At 40.0% G+C, this 23463-nt stretch overlaps 1 protein-coding gene across 7 annotated transcripts in view; it reads right to left on the bottom strand.

Annotated features, from left to right (window-relative positions):
- The window catches only part of SLC24A3 (solute carrier family 24 member 3), a 558214-nt gene that overhangs the window by 266940 nt on the left and 267811 nt on the right, over nt 1–23463 (bottom strand). Inside the window, exon 1 of one of the 7 annotated variants that reach the window (XM_036245880.1) lies at nt 21456–21756. The exons of the other annotated variants lie outside the window; for them this stretch is intronic. The gene's annotated coding sequence lies outside the window, so the exon portion shown is untranslated. Of the gene's footprint in view, nt 1–21455; nt 21757–23463 lie in introns of those variants that run through there. 7 annotated transcript variants of the gene reach the window in all.

Genomic DNA, 23463 nt, shown 5'->3' with positions numbered 1-23463 from the left:
GGCTCTACCCATTTTTTGATTGTGTTCTTTGTCTTCCGTTTGTTGAGTTGTATGAGTACTCCATCTATTTTGGAAATTAACTCCTTATCTGATGTATAATTGGCAATTATTCTCTCCCATATAATGGGTTGCCTTTCCATTTTGGTGGTTGTTTCTTTTGCGGTGCAGAAGCTTTTTAGTTTGATGTATTCCCATGTGTTCATTTTTTCCTGTTTCTCTTGCTTAGGTAGTGTATCAGTGAAAACTGTGCTGTGTTGTATGATGTCTGAAATTTGTTGCCTACATTTTCTTCTGGCATTTCTATGGATTCATGAGTCACATTTAAGCCTATTATCCATTTTGAGTTTATTTTTGTGTATGGTGTAAGTTGGTGGTCTAGTGTCATTTTTTTTTTTTTTTTTTTGCGTGTAGCTGTCCAATTTTCCCAACACCATTTATTAAAGAGGCTGTCTTGACTCCACCGTATACTCCTGTGTCAAATATTAATTGAGCATATTGTCTTGGGTCAATTTCTGGTTCTCTGTTCTGTTCCATTGATCTATCTGTCTGTTCTTGTGCCAGTACAGGGCTGTTTTGATAACACTGACTTTGTAGTATAACCTGATCTGGTATTGTGATCTCTCCTACTTTGTTCTTCTTTTTCAAGATTGCTGTGGCTATTCAGGGTCTTTTTTGGTTCCCTATAAACATTTGGGTTATTTGTTGTAGTTCTGTGAAATATGTCGTTGTTATTTTGATGGGGACTGCACTGAATCTATGAATTGTTTTGGGTAGTATGGACATTTTAATGATGCTAATTCTTCCAATCCATGAACATGGTATATGCTTCTACTAATTTATATATTCCTCTATTTCTTTTTTCAATGACCATTAGTTTTCTGTGAAGAGGTCCTTTAGTTTTTTTGGTTAAGTTTATTCCTAGGTATCTTAATTTTTTTTTATGCGATAGTAAATGGGATTATAATTTTAGTTTCTCTTTCTGTGAGTTCATCATTGGTGTATAAGAATGCCATCAATTTCTTGATGTTAATTTTGTATCCTGCTACTTTGCCAGATTCATTTATTAAGTCTGGTAGATTTTTGATTGAGTCTTTAGGGTTTTCTATATACAACATCATGTCATCTGCAAATAATGACAGTTTCACTCCCTCCTTTGCAATTTGGATCCTTTTTATTTTTTCTTCATGTCTGATTGGTATGGCTAAGACTTCCAGTACTATGTTAAATGAGAGTGGCGAAACAAAACTGAACTGGGGAGAGACAGAAAACTTGAAGAGAACAATAACAACAAAGGAAATGGAAGATGTAATTAAGACTCTCCCAGCAAACAAAAGCCCAGGCCTGGACGGCTTCATGAGGAAATTTTACCAAACATTCAAAGAAGATCTACTACCCAACCTCCTCAAACTATTTCAAAAAATCCAAGAAGAAGGAAGAATTCCAAACTCATTTTATGAGGCCAGCATAATTCTAATTCCAAAACCAGAAGAAGACACTACAAAGAAAGAAAACTACAGGCCAATATCTCTGATGAATATAAATGCCAAAATCCTTAACAAAATACTAGCAAATTGGATCCAGCAATACATCAAAAGAATTATTCACCATGAACAAGTGGGATTCATCCTAGGGATGCAAGGATGGTACAATATTCACAAATCAATATATGTGATACACCACATAAACGAAATGAATGGTAAAAACAATATGATCTTATCAATAAATGCTGAAAAAGCATTTGACAAAATCCAGCGCCCATTTCTGATAAAAACACTCCGCAATGTGGGAATAGGGGGATCATATCTCAACATAATAAAGGCCATATATGCAAAACCTACAGCCAACATCATACTCAATGGGCAAAACTAAAGGCATTTCCCTTAAGAACAGGAACAAGACAGGGATGTCCTGTTGTTTTATTTGCCAGTGAAAAGGGCCCCCTTCCTAACTCCTCAGCCCAGTCTTTGAAGTGTTCACATCAGAAATGAGGAGGTTCTGTCAGTCAATCCTCAGAGGTGAGCAGGGAGCAGAGCTGGGATCGGAGGTCCAGTTCCTGCTTCAAAGCAGCTGCTCTCTTGCCTCTCTTTGGCCCCTCAGGGAACAGAGCACTGTCTGAGGGCCAGTGACTACAGCTGAGGCTGTGGATAAAAGCCAGAGTAAATAAGTCATGCTACCTAAGGCATGCTAATTATCTCCTGCTTAACATAAGAAAGTGTCCTTTGGTGGTGACTTCCTATCCCTATCCATCTGGAGAAGAGGGCACTTGACTTCCAGTTCTGTTTGGGATGTGTTGACATAAACATGCAGACAGGGTTATTGCTAAGTCTCCCAATTTCACCCAAATTTGAAGAAGGAAACATCCCACATACATAGCCTCATCAGGAAAAAAACAAAACAAAGCAAAAAAACAAACAAACAAAAGCAAGCTCTGTAGGGAATTTAACAATAAAATTGAAGCAAAAGCTAACCACAAAGGGATCTAGGGCTCAGCTAATATTTCTAGAACTCAGTAGTCATCACTTGTCCTGTAAAATCTCTGGGCAGTCGTCTAATATATAGTCCTTTATCTTCGTGAATGACTAAATTCAGAGGCTGTAGTTGACTAAAGATGGAATTTCTTGATATCTTCTAATACTGATGTCAAATTGTGCACCAAGCTGGGACTGAGTTCTCCAGAAAGCTCTGGAGAACCATGGGTGAGTTGTCACTGTCTCCTCTGAGCCTCAGTTTCCTCATGTACCAAATCAGGCAATAGAATTTTGGTTTGGAAACCATAAACTACTATTATTGTTATCATTATTATTATTCAGAAGCACTGATTCTGGTGCAAGGACAACCAATCAGATTTAATCAAAGTGTAGTGAGGAAAAAGGAATGATGAAAATGAAAACAATAAACTATGAAAGAAAAAGAGAAAGAATGAAGGTGGAAATAGATCCTGAATTGTATTCCTGAGAGGAAACTAGGATTCCCAATGGAATGGCACCAAGGCCTCTAGCCTCTGAGACCCTCTTGTTACATTACAGGGCATTTCATTCTTTATAAGAAGAATTGATTTAGCATTTCCTATGTTCTGGGTAGTTGGTTCTATGGAAGAAGCCAAAGAAAGGTTATATGGAAATAGTTAACACTCCACATTTACATAATGTATCTTCCAAACTCTTCTGTGAAGGTATTATTATTGTCCCCTTTTATAAATAAACAAAACTGAGGTTTATGCATTTGAATAATTTTGTTTAGGAATTTTGAAACAGAACTCAACCCCAGGTTTGACTTATCCCAATGTTTGTACATCTCATCACCAACCAAAGAGGCAGACATTCACAGCGAAGACAGAACTTGACCGTGGCTGATTCCAAGCCCATGGAACTAGGTGTCTGATGTATTTCAATTCTGAGGCTCCCTTTGTAGTATCATTCTTAATTGACTGCTGGGCCTATGGGGTTGGCAGGGGAAGTAGAACTCACATTTTCTCTTCCAATTCAACCACACAAAAGCCACATCTTATCCCTATAATGATGCTGTTTGATGGACAAAGCAAGAATGAGAAAGAAGGAGCCCAGAACCACTCTTGTGAAACGTGGTCAGTGTTGCTGATGGGGTCTGGCATGGAGAGAGGGAGAAAAATGGGAACAAAAAATGTGAGCTTGTAGCCATGGCCCCCAAACAGACTGAGATCCCAAGATAACACAACTCACATGACAATGGTATTCTTTTCTTACATGTATCTCACCAGGAGGCAGATACTTTCTTTTGGGAAATATTATTTACTTTAAAAAAATTTACATTCAATATAATCCACCACTTTTGGAGTATAGTTCTCTGAGTTTTGAAAAAGTTCATTCACGCAGCTACCATCACAGACAAGGTATGGAACAGTACTATCTCCCCCCACTCCCCCCACTAAGTTCCCAAATAGTCACAGGTAGATAACTCTTAGCCCCTGGTAATAACTGATCTCTGTGTGTTTTTTAAAAAATAATTTAGGAATATGATTATGATTATTTTTAGTCCTTATAAGTACTGTTTCCACAATGAGTGTCATGGCCTAGAGGGGAACCAGGACATGATAGGTGTAAGGATTCATTGGGGATGATGGTGAGTAACCTTCGGGCCTGGCAGTGAGTCTCAGCAACAGCTCCTTCTACCTGGCACTCGCCCCATCCAACTCCCACCCCACCCCTGCCAATGCCCCATCCCTGCACCTGCCTACACCAGACCCCTCACAGGTAATGAGGCCCACAGAGCCTATTATCCAAAGCCCTTGAAGGCTCACCCATATGGACTGACCCTGAATGTGAAAGGCAGCCCGGTTGGGGACAAAAGAATAAAAGATAAAGTGTGTTTGCTCCAGCTCCCTGGAAGGGGCTCTGTCCCTTGGAGGAGGCTCCATCTCTAATGGAATGGGTTTGGAAAGGCCAGTTTTGAGAAAAAGCAAATCTGTTGCAAAGGGCCTTTCACCAGCCTGGCCTGTCTACCACTTTCTGGGGCCTTGCTGGTGGGTACCAAACTGATGCCCCCTTGAAGACCCAAAGTTCCCTCAGTATGAATCCTGTTCCATACCCCCAAGTGTCCATGACCACAAATTGCTTCGTTCTTTCTTTTTTTTCTTCTTTGACAATTGAAGCTCACCTTCCTTCAGAGAACCACCAGAAAAGTTTTAAGTGGAAAGCAAACTGATTCAATAAAAGCAGATGAAGTTAGAAATGACAGATAAGAATATTTTTAAAAATAAAAATCCTGCCCCAGAGTCACCATATATATTTCTTAATATTTCAGGCTGAGTGACTCTAGAAATATGAGAAAGATATTTGGAGCAGGGGCATTTTCTGTAAGTGAGTGAATCTTGATCATTTGGTCCTCAGAACTGTGGATCAGAGGGAACCTGAGCAGCTCTTAGGCTGGTGGAGCTCAGGCTTTTATCATCATAGCCAACTCTGAAGAAGTGTATGCATGTTTGGATGACTATATTAAGTACACATCCATGTGTTAGAATAGGTAATAAAAGCGTGTGAAAAGTAATCCTTGAAGACACAAGACGGAATGAACTCCCCCAGTCACCCACCTCCAGGCCCAGTGACAACTAAGTGCTGTCCCTCTTGGGCCCTGGCATGAATATCATTATGCACAGACCAGCACGTAGGTATGAATGCAGCCTCAATTCTCTTTGCAAAAATGGTAGCTAATATAACACAGTGGTCTGCAGGCTGTTATTTTCATTTAACATATCTCAGAAATCTCTTGGCATGGGTACATCAATCCAGCAGCCTTGTCCGCTGCCTGGTATAAAGGAAGGACCCATCCACCCAATGCCCTGATGAAGGGCACCTAGATGGCTCCCACTCATTTTCTCTTCAGTGTTATTTTGCATACTTATTTGAGTCCCTGGACAATTACAGGATAAACTACTAAAAGAGAAATTGATGGCTAAGAGCAATGCATATTTTTAAACTTTGTTCAAAATAAAATACCATCCAAAGGGTTTGCACCAATTTTACACCCACCAGCAATGTATGAGAGTGCCCAATCCACATGCCCAACACTTCAAATTATCTAACATTTGGATTTCTGCCACCATGAAACAGAAAAAATGGTGTCCAGTGTAACTTTAATTTGACTGATGAGGCTGAGTATTTTTCCATGTTTTTTAAAAAAACTTTATTTTAATTTTTTTAAAACTGTGGTAAATATACATAAAATTTACCATAACTATTTTAAAGTGTAAAGTCCAGTAGTGTCAAATTCATTCACATTGTTGTACAATTGATCTTTTTCATCTTGCAAATCTGAAACTCTATACCCATTAAACACAACTCCCCATTCTCCTTCCCCCAGCTCCCAGCAACCACGATGCTACCTTTTGTCTCAAAACTGGACTCTAGGTGCCTTATATGAATGCAATCATACAGTATCTGTCATCTTTTTTTAATTATTATTAATCCTTACCTGAAGATATTTTTTCCATTGCTTTTTTTTTTTCTTTTAGAGAGGATGGAAGGGGGAGAGAGAGAGAGAGAGAGAGAGAGAGAGAGAGAGAGAGAGAGAGAGAAGTCATTGATTGACTGCCTTCCATATACATACTATCTGGGCCCAGGAATTGAGCCTGCAATGCAGGTACAAGCCCTTGATTGGGAATCGAACCTGTGACCCTTCACTGAGGGGCCCAATGCTCTAACTGCTGAGCCACACTGACCTGGGCTGTTGTCTTTTTTTTTTTTTGGTGACTATCTTATTTCATTCAGCCTAGTATTTTGTGTTGTAGCATATCTCAGAATTTTCTTCTTCTTTATGGCTGGATAATATTCCACTGTATGTATATTTCACAATTTGTTTATCCATTCATCTGTTGGATGGACATTTAGGTTGCTTCCACCTTTGGCTATCATGAATAATGCAAATATGGATATCAAATATCTCTGAGACCCTGCTTTTAATTACTGGATAAATACTCAGAAGTGCAATAGCTGGATCATATGGTAAATCTATTTCTAATTCTTCCAGTATGTTTTCTTTTTTTTTAATATATTTTTTTACTCTCACCTGAGGACATTTTTGCATTCATCTTCAGATAGAGCAGGAGGGAGAGAAGGAGGAAGTGAGAGAGAGAAACATTGATGTGAGAGAGACACATCAAGTGGTGGCCACCCACATGACTCCAACTGGGGCTGGGGACAAACTGCAACCGAGCAATGAGAACTGAACCTGGGACTCTCCAGTACATAGGCCGAAGCTCTAACCACTGAGAAACCCGGCCAGGGCCAATTCTTCCAGTATGTTTTAATGCCATTTTATTTCAAGCTGACCCTTAAGCACCACCCAGGATTTCTGTTCCCAGGAAGCTTCTCTCCTCCATCTTTAAGCTTATCACTGAATTCACTCTCAACTCCCTCTGATACTCTGGGACTCTGCATCCCATTGTGACTACAGAATAAGGCCAAAACCAGCCCTAGCAGAGTGAACCCAACCTGGCCCAGAAGTTGTGAGAAGCTGAGCTATAAGCAGAGGTAGCCCCTGCTCAAAGCTCCCAACACAGCAGCCTATACTCTTACGCCTCAGGGCACTTGGCCCTGTAGACCTGCCAACTTAGTTCTACTCACAGCTACAATGACTCCAGTGCTCATATCAAGGAGGCAGCTCCTTTGGGCATTTGGAACATCATTTAACCTCAAAGGCAAAAAAAAACAAAAACAAAAACAAAAACAAATCAGCTGGTACAGCTGGTAAAAATGCCTCCTACCTTTAATATCTTGCCATGTACTCCAAACTCTAAATTTTGGTGTGGTTAAAACATATACACACAACTACTCAACAATGCCACAAGCCATTGAAATGTGATAGCCAAATTCTGTGTCTAGTGTCTTAGGCTGGCTGCCTCTAGAATTTATTCTCAATTTGTTTTAATTGCAAAAAACTCTCTCTCTTTTTGGCCCCCTTTCCCACTACTTTGGAAAGCCAAGCACAGTAAAAAATATGCCAAGGAGCTGTTGCTTCTTAAATGTCAACCTCCACTGCATGGGGAGAAGAATTATTGGTGACTAAGTGCAGGTGCCTCCTGGAGTCCCTGGTCAGTGGAACAGTTAGATCAATGAATCAGGACTGATCACTGGCCCTGATTTGCCTGGCCTCACCAGCCATTAATTACAAGCAAACAAGCTAATCATTAGGAGGTAATTCATAGCTGAACAGCCATGATCTTTGCTGTGGAGACAGGTATGCTGCCACCACGTGAGCCCAGCAGTGATGGCTCTCCATACCTCAGAGAGGGAAAGACCACAGCAACACCATGACACATTTCTGTAACTCAGCACACTTTCCCATCTGCTAAGCTGGTTGTGGCACTGAATCACCCTGCAATTCAATTCAGTGGGCACAGTTGCAGAGCGTTGTACTGACTGAGCCATGTGCTTGGGGGGGGGTCCTCAAATTCTGCCTAGGGGTCCTTCCTGAGATCTATGAGATCTCACCAAGTCAGGGACTAGAGGAAAAAGCTCAGTAGATGATATCACTGTCCAGAATATTTTAATAAGGTATGGGTTCTGTCTTCACAGAAGCAAGAACAATCTCCAATGGGAAAGCAAGTGAGATTGTTCAGGCTTGATTCATTCATTTTTTAGGTAACATTTTTTAAGTGCCTGTTATATGTCTGCTGTTTTTTAGGCACTGGGGACAGAAAGATTGCTGTCTAGTAATTGGTGATTTAACTAACTAATGAATATAAAGTTTCAACTATGATGAGCACCAGAAAGATGCTTCCTGGGCTCTATGAGCCTGTAAGAGGAGGGCTGTGATTCCCCTGCCTATGTAGGGAGGTAAGAAGAATAGAAGTGATAAGGGACAAGTAGAGAAAAAACTGTCCATGAAAAACAAAAAGCCTCAAAGCCTGGGGAAGGGAGGCCCACATGGTGTTCAATCAAATGAAGAAGAGCGAGTCTGGAGGGGAGAAAAGTAGGGGGGTGTGAGAGGAGATGAGGTAGAGAGGGAGGCAGAATGCCCCTGGCCAGGAAGGCCCACTGTTGGCCTTTACCCCTAGAGCAATGGAAAGTAACTTATGCTTGCTTGCTTTATTTATTTATTTATTTTCCTTTATTGATTTTATTAAGAGAGGAAAGGAGAGAGAGAGATAGAGACATCAATGAGAGAGAATATCTATTGGTTGCCTCCTGCATGGTCCCCCCTGGGGATTGGGCCCACAACCTGGGCATGAGCCCCAACTGGGAATCAAATCAGTGCCCTCTTAGTGCATGGGTCGATGCTCAACCACTGAGCTACATTGGCAGGGCACATGCATTTTTTAAAAGGAGGTAAACCATTAGGTTAAAATTGTAGGAAGATCACTCTGGCCATCATGTGGACAGAGTGTTTGTGGGGATAGAAACCATGCAGGCTACAACATGTCCAGGAGAGAGGAAGATGTGCTTGGCACTCCTGTGGAGGAGGTGTGGCCAGATTCTAGAGCTCACGAGGAAAAACAGCCAGCACATTCATCAGTGAATTGGCATGAGGTTTGAAGGACAGGCTGGGTCTTGAAGTATAGTTAGCTTTTTGCCTTTAGCAATGGGTGGGGTTGGGCTAGACACTGAGAATGAGAAGCCAGGAGGAGGACCAGGTTTATAGTATGGTGAAGGGGTCAGTGTGGACATGGATTGTGAAGATTTATATGGCTCAACACTCATCCAAACCCAGTAGAGAATGCCACAATTAGTGGAACACCAACACCCACAGGAAAAATTTGGAAGGCTCCCAAACCCAGTGAAACAGCCAAAATAATGAAACAAAGAAACAAATCCAAATGGAAGAAAAAGAAAATTCTATAGAAGAGATAAATGAAATGCAATTAAGCAAGTTATCAGAGGTAGAGTTCAGAATAATGATAATGAAAAAGCCCAACAGCATGAGTAAAGATATAAAAACATTGAAATTCAATGAATTAGAAGAGAAAAACCACCAAGCAGAAATCAAGAATGACATAGCATAAATAAATATAACATTGGAAGGAATAACCAGTAGAGTAGAGGAATCCAAGGACTAGATCAGTGAATTAGAAGATAGGGTAGAAAAAAAACTCACATAATCAGTGAACAAAAAAAAAAAAAAGAAAAGAAAAAGAAAAAGAAAAAACAGGAAGACAGCTTAAGAGAACTGTGGGACAACATGAATGTAACAACATCTGCATCACAGGACTGCCAAAAGAAAAAAAAAATGACCAAGGATTAGAGAATATATTTGAAGAAATAGTGACAAAAAACTTCCCTTATTTGATGAAGAAAAGAGGCATATAAATTCAAGAAGCACAGAGAGGCCCAAGTAAAAAGAACCCAAACAAGCCCACACCATAACACATAGTAATTAAAATGCCAAAAATCAAAGACAAAGAGAGAATCCTAAATGAAGCAAGAGATAAGCAACAAGTTACCTACAAAAACAAACAAACAAAAAAAACCCCAAAAATAAAACCCATAAGGCTCTCAGTAGACTTCTCAACAGAAACACTACAGGCCACAAGGAAGTTGCATGAAGTAATCAAGGTCATGAAAAACAACGATCTGAATCCAAGACTACTCTATCCAGCAGGGCTATCATTCAAAATACAAGGACAAAAAAGAGCTTTCCAGACAAAAAAAAAAAAAGAAAAAAAAAGGCTATGGGAATATATTAATACCAAACCAGCACTGCAAGATATGCTAAAAAAAAAAAAAAAACCTGCTGTAAATAGTTAAAAAAAAATGGGAAGAAAAATGGAACCACACTAAACAAAAATGGCAATAAAAAAGTATATATCAATTATCACCTTAAATGCGAATGGTTTGAATGCTCCAATAAAAAGTAGCTGACTGGATAAGAAAGCATGACTCACATATATGATGTTTACAAGAGATCCACCTCATAGTAAAAGACTCACATAGGTTGAAAGTGAAGCGATGGAAAAAAATCTTTCAAGGAAACAAGAAGCAAAAAAAACTGGGGTAGCAATACTCATATCTGATAAAATAGATTTCAAAATGAAGGCCATAACTAGAGACAAGGAAGGCCAACACATAACATTGAAAGGATCTATCCAACAGGAAGATATAACCTTGGTAAACACATATGCACCCAATATAGAAGCACCAACATATATTAAAAATCTTTCAGAGGACTTCAAAGGAGAAATCAACAGCAATATAATCATAGCAGGGGACTTCCATACCCCGCTGACATGACTGAATAGATCTAGAAAAAAAAAAATAACAAGGAAACACAGACTCTAAATGAAGAGCTAGATCAAATGGATTTAATAGATATCTACAGAGAATTACACCCCAAAACCGCAGAATTCACATTCTTCTCAAGTGCACATGGGACATTCTCAAAGATAGACCACTTGTTAGGGCACAAAATAAGTCTCTACAAGTTCAAGAAGATTGAAATCATATCAAGAATCTTCTCAGATCACAATGGCCTGAAACTAGAAATCAATTGCAACCAGAACATGCAAGGATATTTGAAAACATGGAGGCTAAATAGCATGTTATTGAATAATGAATAGGTTGCCATGGAGATCAAGGAAGAAATTAAAAACTTCCTGGAAACCAAAATGAACACACAACAACACAAAATCTATGGGATGCAGTGAAAGCAGTTCTGAGAGGGGAGTTCATAGCACTACAGGCCTACCTCAGGAAGCAAGAAAAATTTCTCATAGACTATCTAACCTCACAACTTAAAGAACTAGGAAGCAAACAAAAAGAAAACCCCAGAGCAAGTAGAAGGAAGGAAAAAGTGAAGATCAGAGCAGAAATAAATGACATGGAGACCAAAAAAACAATTCAAAGGATCAATGAAACAGAGAGCTGGTTCCTTGAAAAGATAAACAAGATTGATGGACCCTTAGCTAGACTCACCAAAAAACAAAGAGAGAGAACCCAAATATACAAAATTAGAAATGAAAGAGGAGAAATAATAATTGACACCACAGAGATACAAAAGATTGTTAACAAATATTATGAACAATTATACGGCAACAAATTTGACAATCTAAGCAAAATGGACAAATTTCTAGAAACACATAGTCTCCCAGAACTGGACCGGAAAGAGATAGAAAATTTGAACAGACCAACAACAACAAAGGAAATTGAAGATGTAATCAAGACTCTCCCAGCAAACAAAAGCCCAGGCCCGGACGGCTTCACAGGGGAATTTTACCGAACTTTCAAAAAAGAACTAAACCATTCTCCTCAAACTATTTCAAAAAAATTCAGGAAGAAGGAAGACTTACAAACTTGTTTTATGAGGCCAGCATAATTCTAATTCCAAAAACAGAAAAAGACACAACAAAAAATGAAAACTACAGGCCAATATCCTTGATGAACATAGATGCCAAAATCCTGAGCAAAATATTAGTAAATCGAATCTAGCAATATATTAAAAAAATTATTGATCACGATCAAGTGAGATTCATCCCAGGGAAGGAAGGCTGGTACAATATTGGCAAATCAGAAATGTGTTACACCACTTAAACAAAATGAAAGTTAAAAATTACATGATCATATCAATAGATGCTGAAAAATCATTCGACAAAATCCAGCACCCACTTCTGATAAAGACGCTCATCAATCTGGTAATAAAGGCATGATATCTCAACATAATAAAGGCCATATATGAAAGACCTACAGCCAATATCATACTCCATGGGCAAAATTAAAAGCATTTCCCTTAAGAATAGGAACAAGATAAGGATGCCCACTTTTGCCACTCTTATTGAACATAGTACTGGAAGTCTTAGCCACAGCAATCATACATGAAGAAAAAATAGAAGGGACCCAAATTGGAAAGGAGATAGTGAAACTGTCATTATTTGCAGATGACATGATACTATATGTAAAAAACCCCAAAGACTCCATCAAAAATTTACTAGACTTAATAAATGAATTTGGCAAAGTAGCAGGATACAAAATTAACATCAAGAATTAGATGGTATTCTTATATACCAATGATGAACTCACAGAAAGAGAAACTAAAAAAACAATTCCATTTGCCATTGAAGCAAAAAAATTAGGATGCCATTAATAAACTTAACCAAACAAATAAAGGACCTATTTGCAGAAGACTACAGGTCATTGAAAAAAAAAAAAAAAAGAGGAAGATATAAAAAAGTGGAAGCACATACCTTGTTCATGGATTGAAAGAATTTACATCATTAAAATGTCCATATTACCCAAATCAATCTATAGATTCTATGCAATCCCCATCAAAATACCAATGACATACTTCACAGAACTAGAACAAATACTTCAAAAGTTCATATGGAACCAAAAAAGACCTTGAATAGCCACAGCAATTTTGAAAAAGAAGAAAAATGTTGGAGGGAGTACATTACCAGATTTCAGGTTATATTACAAAGCCAATGTAATCAAAACAGCACGGCACTGGCACAAGAACAGACATATAGACCAGTGGAAGAGAACAGAGAACCCAGAAATGGACCCAAGGCAATATGCTCAATTAATATTTGACAAAGGGAGCAAGAGCATACAGTGGATTAAGGACAGCCTCTTTAATAAATGGTGTTGGGAAAATTGGACAGCTACATGCAAAAAAAATGAAACTAGACCATCAACTTACACCATACACAAGAATAAACTCAAAATGGATGAAAGACTTAAATGTGACTCATGAATCCATAAAAATCCTAGAAGAAACTGTAGGCAACAAAATTTCAGACATCATACGCACCAGAATTTTCACTGATACATCACCTAAGGCAACAGAAACAAAGGAGAAAATGAACACATGGGACTACATCAAAGTCAAAAGCTTCTGCACAGCAAAAGATACAATCATCAAAATGGAAAGGCAACCCACTATATGGGAGAGCATCAATGCCAATGATTTTTCAGAAAAGGGGTTAATTTCCAATATATATAGAATGCTCATACACTCAACAAAAGAAAGACAAAGAAGGCAATTAAAAAATGGGCAGAGGAACTAAATAGACACCTCTCCAAACAGGACATACAAATGGCCAAGAGACATATGAAGAAATACTCAACATCACTAATCATCAGAGAGATGCAAATTAAAACAACAATGAGGTATCACCTCACACCTGTCAGAATGGTTGCCATCAACAAATCATCAAACAACAAGTGTTGTTGAGGGTGTGGAGAAAAGAGGACTCTAGTACACTGCTGGTGGAAATGCAGACTTGTGTAGCCCCTATGGAAAACAATATGGTGTCACCTCAAAAAATTAAAAATTGAACTTCCATTTAACCCGGTGATCCCACTTCTAGGAATACACCCTAAGAAGCCTGAAACACTAATCAGAAAGAATATATGTACCTTCATGTTTGTAGCAGCACTATTTACAATAGCTAAGATCTGTAAAGAGCCCAAATGTCCATCAGGAGACGAATGGATAAAAAAGCGGTGGTACATATACACAATGGAATACTATGCAGCTGTAAGAAGGAAAGATCTCTTATCCTTTGAGACAACATGGAGGGACCTGGAAAGTGTCATCCTAAGCGAAACAAGCCAAACAGTGAAAGACCAGTATCATATAATCTCACTTATTTGTGGAATATAATGAACATAACAGTCTGAGGAATGGGGTAGTCCCAGAGACATGGAAGTGGGGTACAGACTGACTATCCCCAGAAGAGGAGGTGAGGGGGAGAGATAAACCACAGAACTTAAATGCATGTATGTATGAACAACCGACATGGACAACAAAGCCGGGGAGAGGGCAGGGAGGAAGGGGGCGGGGGGAATCAGTGGGGGGAAAAGGAGAAACATCTGTAACAAAAATAATTAATTAATTAAATAAATAAATGAAACAAAAAACAAAAACATAAAGGACATACAAATGGCCAACAGACATATGAAGAAATGCTGAACATCACCAATCATCAGAGAGATGCAAATTAATACAACAATGAGGTATCACCTCACACCTGTCAGAATGGCCTCCATCAGCAAATCATCAAACAACAAGTGGTGGTGAGGGTTTAGAGAAAAGTGAACTCTAGTACACTGCTGGTGGCAATACATACACAAATGGACATAGACAACAAAGCTGGGGATGGTGTAGGGGCATGGGGGGGGAAGGTTTCAATGGGGGAAAAAAGGAGAAACATCTGTAACAAAATTAAATTAATAAAATAAAATTAAATTTAAAAAATCTACTAGCTTTAATAAAGGAATTTGGCAAAGTAGTAGGATACAAAATTAAATATTGACGTCATTCTTATACACCTATAATGAACTCACAGAAAGAAAAACTAAAAAAAAAAAAGTCCCATTTTCCATTGCAGCAAAAGAGACTATGATACCTAGAAATAAACTTAACCAAAGAAGTAAAGGACCTGTTTGCAGTAAACTACAGGACATTGCAAAAAGATATAAAGGAAGATATAAAAAAGTGGAAGTATATACCTTGTTCATGGATTAGAAGAATTAACATCATTTAAAATGTCCATACTACCCAAAGCAATCTATAATTCCAATGCAATCCCCATTAATATACCAATGGCATATTTCACAGAACTAGAACAAATACTCCAAAAGTTTATATGGAACTAAAAAAGACCCTGACTAGCCACAGAAATCTTGAAGAAAAAAAAAAGAACAAAGTAGGAGGGATCACACACTGGATGTCAGGTTATACTACAAAGCCAATGTAATCAAAACAGCTTGGTACCTGCACAGGAACAGACATATAGATCAATGAAACAGAACAGAGAACCCTGAAATTGACCCAAGACATTATGCTCAATTAATATTTGACAAAGGTGGCAAGAGCATACAATGGAGTAAAGACACCCTCTTCAATAAATGGTGCTGGGAAAATTGAACAGCTACATGGAAAAATAAAATGGAGCTAGACCACCAACTTACACCACTCACAGGAATAAACTCAAAATGAATAAAAGACTTTACATGACTAGTGAATCCATAAAAGTCATAGAAGAAAAATTAGGCAACAACATTTAAGACATCACATGCAACAGAATTTTCACTGATACAATACCTAAAGCAAGAGAAACAAAGGAAGAACTTAATACATGGCACTACATCAAACTCAATAGCTTCTGCACAGCAAAAGAAACAACCGTCAAAATGGAAAGAGAACCCACTATATGGGAAAGCATAATTGCCAACGTTATATCAGATAAGGGGTTAATTTCCAAAATTTATAGAGTACTCATACAACTCAACAAAAGGAAGACAAAAAATCCATTTAAAAAATTGGCAGAAGACCTAAATAGACACCTCTCCAAACAAGATATACAAAGGGCCAAGAGACAGACAAAAAAATGCTCAACATCATTAATTATCAGAGAGATGAAATTAAAATGACTATGAGGTATTACCTCACACTGCCAGAATCTGGCTGCCATCAACAAATCCTCAAACAACAAGTTCTGGTTAGGGAGTAGAGAAAAGGGGACTCTAGTACACTGCTGTTGGGAATGCAGACCAGTGTAGCCACTACGGAAAACAATATGGTGTTTCCTCAAAAAATTAAAAATTGAACTGCCATTTGACCCAGTGATCCCACTTGTAGGAATATATCCTAAGAAGTCTGAAACACCAATCAGAAAGAATATTTGTACCTGTATGTTCATAGCAGCACTATTTACAATTGCTAAGATCTGGAAACAGTCCAAGTGTCCATCAATAGATGAGTAGATATAAAAGCTATGCTACATGTACACAGTGGAATACTGTGCAGCTGTAAGAAAAAAAGATCTCTTATCTTTTGAGACAACATGGAAGGACCTGGAGAGTATTATGCTAAGTAAAATAAGCTAGTCAGAGAAAGACAAATCCACGTAATTGCACTTATTTGTGGAATATAATGAACAAAATAAGCTGATAAACAAAATAGACCCAGAGACATAGAAAGGAGTACTGTTCAGACGGACAAACCTCAGAGGAGGGGAGCAGGGATAAGATAAACCAAAAAGCTTACATGTATACATGCATAACCAATGGACATAGACAATAATCCTGTGTGTGTGTGTGGGGGGGGACAGGATCAAGAAGAGGGTGTCTAGGGCAGAAAAAGGAGAAACATCTGTAACAAAAATAATTTAATTAATAAAATAAAATCCATTTCTAAGGCTCTCCTGGAGGTATCCACTAGGTCTAGAGCTCCAGCTCTAAGGGGAACCCCGAGGGCAGTAGTCAAATGAGGGTGGGGTAGCACCCAGTCTAGAGATAAGGGTCATGTGTAAGGTCACCAAGTGAATGCTCACCAACTGTTTCTGGGTGCAATAAATTGCTGACTTGACTCCCCTGATTTCTCCAAGGTAGTCCCCTGACATTCTTCCCAGCTAGTCTACCAACATCTAACTTCACATATCCCAACTCAGATTCACTGTGTTCTCCCCATCAAAGAACTACCCATTAGGCTTTCATCCTGTATCCTCTTTGTGGATTGATAGGACAACTGTTAGAACCACTATTGCCCCAGGCACCCAACTGAAAAATGGGAGTCAGCCTGAATTTTCCTGACCCTTCATGTCTCCTGGCTTAGACCTCCAGCCCTCTCAAGCTCTTGTCTCCAGCACTATCAGATTCCTCTGGCAGAATGGATTTTCAGTAGGGTCTGAAGCCAGGACTACATGATTCTCATTTTATCTCTAGCACTCACTTGTTGGACAACCTTGGGCCTCAATTTCCTCATCTAAAATAGTGGCGACTGCCTTCATAAAGTTGTACAAAGCTAAGCAAAATGTGTGTAAAGTAGTAATGCTGAAACTAGTGTCCAGCATTCAGAAACTGCTCAATAAATGTTAGTTGTCATTACTCTGCTATTTCTTTCAACATACTTTGTGCACACTAACAGCTGTGGCAATGTAGAATTTTTTCCTGAGAGCAGCACCTTAAATATCTATTTCTTCCTTTGCATTGGCAACTCCTCACAGACAGGGGCTATTCCTCATTTATATTTGACTTCCAAGTTCCCTTACAATGCCCTGAACATCTTCCATAAATAATGGCTCCTTTGATGAATATGCAGCCATAAGAAATTCTGAAAGTCCAACCATACAGTAGGCAGTGGGAAAAATGAGCATTTATAATGATCCTGTCAGGAACCCAATGTATTTTTAGAAGTGTTTTATTTAAAAGGGTAGTCAATATGCATTTATTTCATTCTACTGGGTTTTTCTTACATTACTGAACTCAGTTGTGTTGTTTCAAAGCCCTCCAGGAGAATATCAAAACCCCAGTGCCAGGAAAGATAGGTCTCCCAAGACCCATATATTCCTGAACAATAAACGCAGCTCCAGATTCAGACCACAGATCCTAGAAACTCAAGTAAGTCAACCATCCTTACAAAATTTCCCTTCTCCAAGATCAGCAGAACACAGAATCTTATCCCTAGCTGAGTGTGAGGGTGAGTAATACAGGATCTAAGGAATGTTCGGGAATCCTCTATGACCTAAATGGGACAGTTGTCTGAAAAAGGCACAGAGCCAAATCTAGGACGCCACCACCTCTCAGCTAGACAACTTGCCAGGCAATCCCTAATTAGTGAACCTTAAATCAGGCATCATGATTTTTCTTTTAAAAAAAGCAAATTTCAACCCAGCCAGTGTGGCCCAGTGGTTGAGCGTCAGTCGACCCAGGCACAAAGAGGTTGCCAGTTCGATTCCTGGTCAGGGCACATGCCCGGGTTGTGGGCCAAATCCCCAGTGGGGGGCCTGCAGGAGACAGCCAATCGTTCTCTCTCATCGATATTTCTATCTTGCCCACCCTCTCCCTTCCTCTCTCTCTAAAATCAACAAAGAAAAAAACAACAACATCCAGCCCTGGCCAGTTGGGTCAGTGGTTAGAGCATCAGCCCACAGACTGAAGGGTCCCAGGTTTGATTCCGATCAAGAGCGTGTACCTGGGGTGCAGTTTTGATCCAGGTCAGGGTTATGCAGGAGGCAAGCAATCGATGTGTCTCTCTCACATCAATGTTTCTCTCTCCCTCCCTTCCACTCTCTCTCTAAAAAAGAAAGCAATGGAAAAATGTTCTTGGGTGACGATTTTTTAAAAAAGCAAAATTCAGGCAGCTGCTTACAATAATGTAAACACAATTCCAAAGGCAAGGTCACGAGGGCCTGTGAAAACGAGTTTGAGAAGCAAAAAGAACAGTGGGGAGTAAAGCACTGCTTTCTAATTTTAACTGTTTCATAGTTATCAATGATTGAGCCTCTCCTCTTATCCAAACTTTCCAAATGAGAAAACAGGCCTAGGGAGGTGAAATGACTTTCTTAGTTCACTAATCTTAAAGTCAGATACCAAAGACCCTTCTAGTAACTGCAAATTTTGCAAGTCAAACTGTTTTGAACAAATTTCAGTTAAAAACAAGTGGCAAATGACAAGTATGATAACACTGTTATGAGTAAAATAGTTTGTACTTTCTCAGCCAGGCCCTGCGCTAAACTCTTTAAATGCAGTTTCTGGTTTTTGCAAACAATGTATGAGTGTGTACCTCAACTGGCCCTGTTCTACTGGGAAGAGCTGAGCCTGCCCAATCCACTGAGCAGCAGGTATTAGAGCCAGGGCTCCTTAGAATTTTATTTCAAGGTCCTCAAATCCTGAGAGTAGCACTGCAGCCGTGTACCTTGAGCACTCATGGTCCTCATGCGAGCCCCTGGGACTCTCCACCCAAGGGCTCTCTCTCATCCCGGAGGTGGGACAGTGGGGAAGACCAGAGAGCTGGGAGGTTAATGCCCCCCAGAGCAGGGATGGAGGATGGAGCTGGAGGTTAAAAACCTCAACCTCCTCCTCCTACATTGTGTCCAGAGCTCCCCAGCAAGACTGAGCCCCACTTGCCCACAAAGCAGCCTGCTCGTTACATCTTGCACTGATTTCCTTCCCTCCTCATGTCACCTCCTCGATGGCCACCAATGCTTTTTGGAATCACCAGGTAAGCCTACTGTATCTCTGCTCATGCTCTCCTTCTTGAGGAACTCAGACTAAGGCTGCCGGAGGGGAGAAGAGTATGTTTTCTCTCCGTATTGGTGGGAATGAAGAGCCTAAGAGGTGTTTGAAACAGCCAGGGGTGGTGCCTTTGCCATAAACTCAGATGAGAACAGTGACAAAGTCAAGAAGAGCTGTGTGCAAGATAGATTAACAGGAAAAACTTCAGCAACACGTAGTTAACCTGTGGGCCTGCCCAGGCAGTGTTTCCTGACAAAGGTGCTGAAACAAGTCAGACTCCAGTAGGAAAGGATGGTAACAGTGGAAGATGGAGACCAGTGCTAGGCTCTCCTGGACTTCTTTACCTTTTCATTCAAGGTAGCCCCAGCAAACCTGGCAGGAACCTGTTAGAAGCCTGAGAAAATTCTGCACCATTCTGAGACCTGCAGCATCCTCAGCCACAGTAGAGCAGTCTTCTAGAGAAGGAAATGGAAAGTTCCAGTGCACCAACAATATTTTACTTTCTAAGGTGACTTGGTGCTGGCAACCAAGGCTACCTATTCCCTCATTCAGTCAATAGCAGCTGATTGTGTCAGGCTCTAGGCTGTGTTTTGAGACATAGCTCTTGTTGTCAAAACGCTTATGATTAATGGTTCTTTTTCATATACTGTGAATGGCCTGGTGAGCCTGAACTTACCCACTGGTCACACAGGGGCATGGTAGGAGCATAAAAGCTCTGGGGTGCCCACTGCTGCAGTGTGGCCCAGGCCCAGACTCCTGAAGGTAGAAATGTTCCCCCTTATCCCAGCAGGGGCTGAGAAGCATTGCTGGTCATCAGGAGCATAGTCACATTTGCAGATACTGTAGCTTTCTGGGCTGGACTTGTCAAGCTACAACAGATCAAGGGCTGTGATCCTATCATTCCTATTAAAAAATCATTGCATTTAAAGTTCAGAAAAGCCACCCAATGAATAAGGGGGTGTGCCTGAACCTAAGGATATTCTCCATGTCATATAAGAAAAACCACAGCCCAAAGGATCATGACGAGAGCAACAGCAGCACAACCTTTTGTCAGTTGATGTACAGACCTGAACTGGGTCAGAAGTCCACTTCTGAAACAAAAATAGAGCCCTAAAGATGCATTTGTTGTTATGGAAAATCAAGGCCCTGAGCCTGCACTTCACTCCTCCTGGAGGGTGGGGAGGTTGGACAGGTGTGTCATTTTTCAGTTGCAGAAAGGCTAGGACCAGACCAGAAGCAGCCATATGAGGTCATCCCTTGGCTCCTGACTCCGATGGATGATTTCTGTATTCAGATCACTAAATGAAATCCCTACAGATAATCAAGGTGACAGATGGCAAAATAAACGAGAATGACTGAGGACTTCTTGCTGACACCATGGATGGGGTTCCTCAAGGTCTTCCAAGGGAGGGAATTAATGTCTAGGTATCTGGGCATTCTATTGTTCTGCAGGGTTTTTAAATCCCCCTACATAGGCTGTCTCTTGTGAAAGTGACAATCACATTCTTTCATTTGTTTTCAATACCCTCAAAGCCAGTAATAGTAATCTAATTCTTCTTGGCATCATATCTAAGTGGTTTGATACTACACATAGTATATACAGAGTTTATACTATAGTCATATATAACAAATGGAAAAAATTACCAGAAAAGCAAGAACATAACGAAGCCATTTGCCTTGATTGTGACGTCACTGACACCTGCTCTTTAGGCACATGGCACATGACACTCTCCTGTCAGGTAAGGCCAGCATGGTCAGGAGGAGCCAGGCTGAACCTGGCTGAAACGTCTCCTTCATCCAAGGTCTATGGATTTGTGATTCTAAACTCTGGGCTAAGTACTATTCTTACTCTTTAGAGTTCTTTTAACACACACACATTTATATACCATAGAAGAGGAACTTTGTAACTTAAAAATACATCTAGATAATTAATTCATCTGTTATTAAAAATCCTTTCTTTGTGGATTAAGCTTGCCTTCAACTGTATTGCAAATCTACTCCCTGCAGGTCCCTCCAGCTGCAAACACCTACCTCTTCCTCCTGCATTTGTTATTTCTGTAAATGGCAGCACCCACACAGGTTCAGAACAGAAGACCTGGAATCATCTGGCCTCCCTACACTTGACCTGGACTGCATCCAGGTGGTTTTCACATCAGGAGGCCCGATCCTGCCACATTTCTTCTACTCATTAACTCTTCTTTGCCACATTGCCATTAGGGGCAGGTCTCTAGGAGGTCCACCCGCTTGCGCCATTAAAAGAACGTTTCTCTGCTGTAATCTTTTCTTTTCCAGTCTCTCCCACTCCTTCCCATGTGGTGACCAGAAGAATCAGGACCCTGACACAAGAGAAAGGGAGAATTAACAAGCATGCCCTGCTAGCATCCCACCTCAGCAGCCACCTTTGGAATTCTTGCACTTTGGGACAGGACCCTTGTCTGGATTCCTATAACTATGGAATGACATCCTGCCTGCTCAGTCCTCCTTGCTATAAAGGCCACATATTCTCCGCTGCATTTTCCTTCTTCTCTGGTGCAACTATCTCCAACCATAAATCTAGCTCTCTCTAACAAGATCTTGTATAATTTTATATATTTTGAATATAGCCCTTTATCAAAATTGTGTTTTGCAAAGATTGTTCTCCCAGGCTTGTCTTTTGAAGAACTGAAAAGGTTTTCATTTTAATGAAGTCCAACTTCTCTCTCTCTCTCTCTCTCTCTCTTGCTCTCTCTCTCCCTCCCTCCCTCCTTCCCTCTCTCTCTGCCCCCCCCCCCCCCCCACCATCATGTTTTGGGTATTGTTCCAAAGAGTAACTGCCAAACCCAATGCCACCTAGATTTTCTGCTATGTAATCTTCTATGAGTTTTATAGTTTTGTGCTTTATATTTAGGCTTCTATTTGAAATTGCACAGCAGAAAAACAAAGTCATTTGCTAAGTGGTAAAAATATCAGGATTTCCTTTATCTCTGTTTTTTATCATGTCCAGAATTTGCACCTAAGACAAGCTCACACTTCTTAGATTTATAGCAATTGCTCATCAAAATAAACCTATAGGTGTATTCACTTAACCAGCTGCAAGGCCAGCAAGAAAACATCTGAGGGTGCATGCAGATGGCTTACAGTCTCGTCTGTGAGTGGATTGCTTGGGTATGACAGAGCAGTTGGCGAGCAAGGAGGACTGTACCATAGTCCTCTCTTATCTGTGGGGGATACAATCCAAGTCCCCCAGGGGATGGCTGAAACTGAGGACAGTACCAAACCCTATATATACTATGTTTTTTCCCCTATACATACATATATATCTTTTTACTTTAACGAAGCACGTTACAGCTTCCCTTTGGCATATCTAAATTGCATGCATCACTACTCCTGCACTTTGGAGGCATAATTATTAAGTAAAGTAAGAGTCAGTTGAACACAAGACTGGGATGCTACAACTATCTGTCTGATAAACGTGATGGCTACTAAGTAACGAACAAGTGGGGAGCATGTGCAATGTGGATGTGCTGCACCAAGGGATGCGTCAAAGGACGAGCTGAATGGGACAGCTGAGATCTCATAATGCAACTCAGAACTGCACAATTTAAAATTTGTGAATTGTTCATTTCTGGAATTTTTCATTTAATATTTCCTGACTGCAGGTAACTGAAACTGCAGAAAGTGAAACTGTGGATAAGGGGGACGACTATATATACCAGGTGAGGCGGAAATCTTCAACTTGAGTCTTTGCAACTAATTAGTGAGTTTTCCCACACACTTTGCTAAAAATCCTCCCCTTCTGCACTGGTTAAGGCTGTTTCCTTTGTTAAAATTTAGGCTCACATTCTTATGTCATTTTGGGGCTATTGCTGTGTACCACTCATCTGTCTGATTTAATGCTGTAGCATTAATGAGATGTAAGATACACTTCAGTATTGATTAGGGAAAATGTTACTTCATTGCTCTTCTTTGAGATCTTTTTTGGTCTTCAGGTAAATCCAAAAATAAATCTTACAGACTTTTAAATTATATTTAAAAGATGTTTTATCTTCTACCCAGGGCA

Source organism: Molossus molossus, unplaced genomic scaffold, assembly GCF_014108415.1.
Source record: "Molossus molossus isolate mMolMol1 unplaced genomic scaffold, mMolMol1.p scaffold_m16_p_6, whole genome shotgun sequence".
NCBI lineage: Eukaryota > Metazoa > Chordata > Mammalia > Chiroptera > Molossidae > Molossus > Molossus molossus.
The sequence above is the reverse complement of the archived record's forward strand: the minus strand, read 5'-3'. Positions and strand labels throughout refer to the sequence as shown.